General features: G+C 40.0%; 1 long non-coding RNA gene across 1 annotated transcript; it reads right to left on the bottom strand.

Moving 5' to 3' along the window:
- Nucleotides 1-1,370: 1,370 nt before the first annotated feature.
- On the bottom strand, nucleotides 1,371-2,863 carry LOC130246607 (uncharacterized). The gene is made up of 3 exons (XR_008839456.1): nucleotides 2,742-2,863; nucleotides 1,842-1,877; nucleotides 1,371-1,448 (listed from the first exon to the last, which is right to left on the bottom strand). It is a non-coding gene; the product is annotated as an uncharacterized LOC130246607 (long non-coding RNA).
- Between the last annotated feature and the right edge of the window lie 5,266 nt (nucleotides 2,864-8,129).

Raw genomic sequence — 8,129 nt, 5'->3', positions numbered from 1 at the left:
GCGGTCACTGCGCTAGCAGTGGTGCGTAATAAGGTGTGCATCTGCCGAAGGAGTGGTCACTGCGCTAACAGTGGTGCGTAATAAGGTGTGCCTCAGCCGAAGGAGTGGTCACTGCGCTAACAGTGGTGCATAATATTAAGGTGTGCGTCTCCTGTAGGAGCGGTCACTGCGCTAGCAGTGGTGCGTAATAAGGTGTGCATCTGCCGAAGGAGTGGTCACTGCGCTAACAGTGGTGCGTAATAAGGTGTGCATCAGCCAAAGGAGTGGTCACTGCGCTAACAGTGGTGCATAATATTAAGGTGTGCGTCTCCTGTAGGAGCGGTCACTGCGCTAGCAGTGGTGCGTAATAAGGTGTGCATCTGCCGAAGGAGTGGTCACTGCGCTAACAGTGGTGCGTAATAAGGTGTGCCTCAGCCGAAGGAGTGGTCACTGGCTAACAGTGGTGCATAATATTAAGGTGTGCGTCTCCTGTAGGAGCGGTCACTGCGCTAGCAGTGGTGCGTAATAAGGTGTGCATCTGCCGAAGGAGTGGTCACTGCGCTAACAGTGGTGCGTAATAAGGTGTGCATCTGCCGAAGGAGTGGTCAGTGCGCTAACAGTGGTGCATAATATTAAGGTGTGTGTCTCCTGTAGGAGCGGTAACTGCGCTAGCAGTGGTGCGTAATAAGGTGTGCATCTGCTGAAGGAGTGGTCACTGCGCTAACAGTGGTGCGTAATAAGGTGTGCATCAGCCGAAGGAGTGGTCACTGCGCTAACAGTGGTGCATAATATTAAGGTGTGCGTCTCCTGTAGGAGCGGTCACTGCGCTAACAGTGGTGCGTAATAAGGTGTGCATCTGCCGAAGGAGTGGTCACTTCGCTAACAGAGGTGCGTAATAAGGTGTGCATCAGCCGAAGGAGTGGTCACTGCGCTAACAATGGTGCGTAATAAGGTGTGCATCAGCCGAAGGAGTGGTCACTGCGCTAACAGTGGTGCATAATATTAAGGTGTGCGTCTCCTGTAGGAGTGGTCACTGCGCTAACAGTGGTGCGTAATAAGGTGTGCATCTGCCGAAGGAGTGGTCACTGCGCTAACAGTGGTGCGTAATAAGGTGTGCATCTGCCGAAGGAGTGGTCACTGCGCTAGCAGTGGTGCGTAATAAGGTGTGCATCTGCCGAAGGAGTGGTCACTGCGCTAACAGTGGTGCGTAATAAGGTGTGCATCTGCCGAAGGAGTGGTCACTGCGCTAGCAGTGGTGCATAATATTCAGGTGTGTGTCTCCTGTAGGAGCGGTCACTGCGCTAGCAGTGGTGCATCATAATAAAGTGTATGTCTCCTGTAGGAGCGGTCACTGACACTATCATTAACACTCTGCTAACACTCACCTGCTAATCATGATCATCTCTCTCAGCCTGGCCAGGGTGGTGATACTCTCTTAGTCTCTTTCTGTCTTGAACTTTCTCTGATATCTGTGTGAATATATAGTGTTAGACACTCAATAACAATCATATTAGAGCTGGGCGATATGGCAAAAAAATTATAACGATAATTTTTTTCATATCGGTCGATATCGATAATTATAATGATAAATGTAAAAATCTTCATATTTATCAATTTTATAAGATTTTAACCACACCAATCCCTTTGTGCAGCTGATTTAACACATTTTGTGAAATGTTTTAGCTGTCTGACAATTTAAATAAAATAATAAGCAAAAGAACAGTCTTAATTCAGCATTTACATTTACTGTGAAGTGTAAAAGTGATTACATTAATATTTATTAAGCACCAGGCTTATTAGGTTTTAATATGTTTAATTAACATGAGAAAATCAGTGGTACATGAAACTACAACAATTTGTACCTGCTTATTTCCAGAAGGTTTTCTTTGTCCCATTATCTGTAAAACAAAACAATTACCTTTCAGCAAGATCACCACACATTATTATTAAATTACCACAGTGGTATAATTTATTCATTTATTTTAAATAGTGGCCACATGAATAGAGGTAAATTTGGTTTTATATTCGCACATTCAGACTTTCCCCTTAATAATATTATTTCATTAAAGTATTATTTGCAAACTCTGAATAACAAAATCATATTAGCAGCAAATGACTATCAAAGTACAACATTGTTCACAGTCAAATAAACAGTGTTAATGTTGTTTAGAAATCATACTTGCATGCTAATTCTGATTGAATATTCAAAGTAACATGGTAAACAATAAAGAGACTTCTAAATGAACGAATGTGCGAAAATAAAACCAACTTTACCTCTATGCCACATGAATGCATTAAATATTGCTAGTATAATAATAAATGACTTTATGGCAAATATGAATTTGTTCCATTCAGGATATTTTTGCTAATTGCTCCTACAATTTAGCCTAAATAAATTTAAAAACAGAATAAGGCATCAACTTGATAACTTTGAAGTTTCATTGAACTTATTAATTTCACCACAATTATCATACCATTAATAGAAAATATATCCATGTTACAGTTTCATAGAAAATCACAAACAAATACTTTTGCAGAGTTTTCACAGCCAGGGTCACTTTTATGCTGCAAAAATGACTCGAATAATTAATTTGTCATCAAAATTGTTACCAAATTTCAGTATTAGTTGAAGCACATGTAAGGACCAACTAATGTTAACTAAGCTAATGCTAACGTTAGCTAAATGACGATCGGGAAGGCTAGACCAGACTATAAAACACCTCAGCCTTGTTTAAAGTTAATTAAAATGAATTAAGCCTCACCTGTAACAGTGCTGGACGTCTTTTCCGCTGTTTCCCTCCTTGGCTTCGTCTGTCTTCGAGCACATGTCTCGTGATGTGCTTTAGCAGCCTCCGTGACATGCGTTCACGTGCCATAACTCTGATCTGTGTTAATGATCGGTTCTCAATCTGTCCCGCTCTCAGGCTCCCCTCCCCCACTCGAAACTCAAGCTCCCCTCCCCCAGCGCAGCCTCAAGTTCAAAAGTTCATGCAGCAGTATCACCAATTAAGACTTTTACTCAGCAATATCACGACTTTTGCACTTCATTTCACTCGGCTATATGTTCATTAATTTATTAATTGAGTTGATATTGTTTTAGATTTTATATTTTATGACAATTATTTATTTATTTGTAAATAAATAATTTATCATTGCATAAATGCAGTTAAGTTACAAAATAAATTAAGGTGTACACAGTAGATATAATACATTGGATGATATGGAATAAGATATAGGCATGTATTTACTAAAAGGGGTAAACATTTAACTGATAAAGTGGTTTTAATATATTTTTAATTAAGCACGTTATAGGTGTTACACATCCACACACATATAGTAATGTACATACACAGCTAAAGCATAACATTATGACCACATTCAGTTTATATCACTGTTTTACGTTATTTGTAAATTAAATTAAATGTAAGTGCACTTAAATTACTAAATAAAGTTAAGGTGTATAAAGTAGATAGAATACATTGGATATATTGTATGAACTATTGGATAAATTATGAACATAACAAAGACAAAAAAAGTCACTTAACCTAATTAAAAAAATAATAATAATTTTATAACAGGAATGAACACGCAGTAACAGGAATGAATATCCAGACACTGTGGATGTTCAGCTTGCTCTGGTGATAACTGGGTTGTGTGGAGCGATGTTTGAGGGCTTCTTTTGTCTTTGATGTTATGGTACATCTCTCTCCACTTTTTGTGGCGTCTGCACTTTTCTCTCTTAGGTCATTGATCAGTTTCTTCCTGCCTGACTCTAGGTCCTTCCTGTATCTCTCCGACTCATTCATTCGTTCATTTTCTTTTAGGCTTAGTCCCTTTATTAATCAGGGGTCGCCACAGAGGAATGAACCGCCAACTTATCCAGCATATGTTTTATGCAGCGGATGTACTTCCAGCCGCAACCCAGCACTAGGAAACATCCATACACACTCATTCACACTCATACACTACTGCCGATTTAGCTTATTCAATTCACCTGTACTGTGTGTCTTTGAACTGTGGAGGAAACCGGAGCACCCAGAGGAAACCCACGCCAACACGGGAAGAACATGCAAACTCCACACAGAAATGCCAACTGATCCAGCCGGGGCTTAAACCAGTGGCCTTCTTGCTGTGAGGCGATCATTCTACCCACTGCACCACCGTGACACCCTTATTCAGATTCCTTCTCTAAATATTTCTGTCTCTTCTCTGGGTCTGCATCATGTTTACAATAAAGTCGTTGCTTTTCTGCAGCACTTATAGGTGGATTGGCACTCTGCAAGTATATAATACATACATATGATACATGTGATACACTCACCGGCCACTTTATTAGGTACACCTCACTAGTACCAGGTTGGACCCCTTTTTTGCCTTTCAGAACTGCCTTAATTCTTCGTGGCATAGATTCAACAAGCTACTGGAAATATTCCTCAGAGATTTTGCTCCATATTAACATGATAGCATCACACAGTTGCTGCAGATTTGTCGCTGCACATCCATGACGCCAATCTCCTGTTCCACCACATCCCAAAGCTGCTCTATTGGATTGAGCTCTGGTGACTGTGGAGGCCATTTGAGTACAGTGAACTCATTGTCATGTTCAAGAAACCAGTCTGAGATGATTGGTGCTTTATGACATGGTGCGTTATCCTGCTGGAAGTAGCCATCAGAAGATGGAGACACTGTGCTCATAAAGGGATGGACATGGTCAGCAACAATACTCAGGTAGGCTGTGGCGTTGGCACCATGCTCAATTGGTACTAATGGACCCAAAGTGTGCCAAGAAAATCTCCCCCACACCATTACACCACCACCACCAGCCTGAACCGCTGATACAAGGCAGGATGGATCCATGCTTTCATGTTGTTGAGGCCAAATTCTGACCTGACCATCTGAATGTGTCAGCAGAAATGGAGACTCATCAGACCAGGCAACGTTTCTCCAATCTTCTATTGTCCAGTTTTGGTGAGCCTGTGTGAATTGTAGCCTCAGTTTCCTGTTCTTAGCTGACAGGAGCGGCACCCGGTGTGGTCTTCTGTTGCTGTAGCCCATCCGCCTCAAGGTTGGACGTGTTGTGTGTTCAGAGATGCTCTTCTGCAGACCTCGGTTGTAACGAGTGCTTATTTGAGTTACTGTTGCCTTTCTATCAGCTGGAACCAGTCTGGCCATTCTCCTCTGACCTCTGGCATCAACAAGGCATTTGTGCCCACAGAACTGCCGCTCACTGGATATTTCCTCTTTGTCGGACCATTCTCTGTAAACCCTAGAGATGGTTGTGTGTGAAAATCCAAGTAGATCAGCAGTTTCTGAAATACTCAGAGCAGCCCGTCTGGCAGCAACAACCATGCCACGTTCAGCGTCACTTAAATCCCCTTTCTTCCCCATTCTGATGCTCGCTTTGACCTGCAGCAGATCATCTTGACCATGTCTACATGCCTAAATGCAGTGAGCTGCTGCCATGTGATTGGCTGATTAGAAATTTGCATTAATGAGCAGCTGGACAGGTGTACCTAATAAAGTGGCCAGTGAGTGTACATTTACAATATAAGTAATTGTAACTGAAACCTAAAAGATTCAAGTAAATCATCTTACATTAACAATGTTTTGCATTATTATTTATGAAACAGAGAACGCATCTCACTCCTGTTACTATTACTCAGTCCTGTTATGGCTTACAGTATATGAGTAACGGGACTGAGGGTCTGAGGGTGAGTTTTCAGCATAAAATTATCAAATTCATGCTAAATAGCCACATGGCACACATGCTAATAGCATGAGGATATGGAGCAAGTTTTAGCGGTTTATCAAAGATATGTATTTTTAAAATGAATTAATAAAATGAGAAGACTTTCCCCTTTGTTCTCCCATGGCCTTTAAAAGATCTGGATGATGCAACTTCCTGTTGAAAATATGCCTTATGGAATGTCCCAAGTTAATCAAAGGGGTAAATGTGTTAGGGTAACAGTAATGAGTGAAAACCTGGGGACACGACTAAAATGTGTATTTTATCAAAAATGTTCAGATTTATTATTTTTTTTAAATAGGAAATCATTGATTGGATATAAAACTGCATGTAAATGCAAAAAAAAAAAAACTAATTTGGAAGGATTTTAAACAATATATTTTAGCAAATGTTAGAAGCAGGGAGTGGTGACATGCAACAGCTGCTCTTTTTTAGTGTTCTACATAGTTCTTAATAATGATTTAAATTATTTATTCTAAATTTTGCAGTTTGTTAAATTTGAAGACTCTTTGATTATTACTAAAATGCATTTTTGAGTTAATTTTAATGCATTTTTATATATTTAATATTCTGAGGACATAAATGTTACCCATTCGGTGGAATGTCCTGTATATTCAGTGGCCTTTCTATCAAAACCACATTAACTTCTTCAGCAGTCATGTGTGGGTCAGACGGCACGGGCCAGCGTTTACTCCCATGAGCATCAGTGAGCCTTGGCTGCCTGTGATAAGTTGCGCTTCACAACTGTTTCCTCCTTGAACAGCTTTCACTAGATGAGTGAACTGACCACTGCAGAAACACCTCACAAGAGCTGTAGTTTTGGAGATGCACTGACCCAGTCATCTTGCCATTACACTATGGCCCTTATTAAACTCACTCAAATCCTTACACTAGTCCATTTTCCTTTCTAACGTATCAACTTTAAAGACAAAATGTTCTCTTGCTGCCTAATATATGCCACCTGCTAAAAGGTGCCTTGAGGAAGAGATGATCAGTGTTATTCACTTCACCTGTCTGTGGTCATAATGTTGTGCTGGATCAGTGTGTACACGGTATATCACAGCCAGTCTGCTTCAACAGAACTAGCAGCCTAAACTAAGGCTCATCACCAGAGGTGGTTAGGCCTTTGCTGTAGCTGACCATCACTTGTAAAGCAGCTCGTCATTCATTTTAGAATTGCCTGAACTCTCAAGGACTCTAAATCGTCTCTTTTTCTGTCAAGTTGAGGACAGGGTTGCCAACTTTGTTGCTATGAAATATGTGACATAATTTGACTAGTGCAGCCATGCAAATTAGCATATGCACTCCATCATTGCATCATATTTACATTTACTGTTAAAGGATACATTCTGTACTGTACATTATATAAAACATTTAAAACTAAAAGCTTAATCAGTAAAGCCTTCTCAACACCACTGCTGCTTCAATCTGTGGAGCAACCAATAAACAAGACATGGGAAATCACATACAGGACAAACCAGGCAAGCTCAACATATGGGATGTCCCGGCTAATACAGGGCGGCTGGCAACCTTAGTTGAGGACACGACAACTCTACCAGTGTTTTATAATATATATATATACATAATTGTGATTTATTATGTATTATATTACGGTTTTAGTGTTGTACTTTGTGAAATACTTTGATCAACCTTGGTTGTTTTTAAATAAGGTTGACACAGAGCTGACATCACACCTGACTGGAAGAGTGTTTGAATGCTTTAGTTTACCTTGCATTACTCTTCTTACTCTTTTCATTTCTCTCACTGGGCACACTTCACTCTCACCCTGCAGTTTTGTACATCTTTCCTCCACACCACATCTCTAGTGAACGGCTGTTCAGCACTAATGGTGTGCATGTGCTCTATAAATCTATCTACTTTTGGTTATGTTAACCTGTAACAGTATAGACAGTCTTTTTTGAGTAAACACTAGGAATGCCCAGCGCTTCAGAGCAGCTCACACAGAAGCAGCTCCTTCCCCCAAGCCTCCCTCTGAAACAAATGCTCCTTAAAAGCAGTATTCTACTTTCACTACTCCTATAGTGCCTATATTATTATTTGTTTATTATATGTACTTAAATGTATTTTATTTCAACATTTATAACACCTCTACAGCATTAGGCATTTGCACAAGTGTAAATATCATCTGTTAATATGTAAATTCAACTGTAAAATATGGTGATGTACTAAGGCTGCTGGTGACTGATGGGCTAGGGTGAAAAACATTTGATAAGTTGTAGATATTATGTATTTTCAGACGTTCAGTGAGGCTCTACCTGAGTGAATGAGTGCAATGACATTCATAGATTCATGTTGAGATTCATGTTAATTAAGATCTTATTTAATTAACGATTAATATAAATTTATATAGATGAAACATGAAATTATACATTAAAATATCGAA

The sequence above is a fragment of the Danio aesculapii genome, chromosome 19 (assembly GCF_903798145.1).
Source record: "Danio aesculapii chromosome 19, fDanAes4.1, whole genome shotgun sequence".
Lineage (NCBI taxonomy): Eukaryota > Metazoa > Chordata > Actinopteri > Cypriniformes > Danionidae > Danio > Danio aesculapii.
This window is presented reverse-complemented; position numbering and strand designations above follow the sequence as displayed.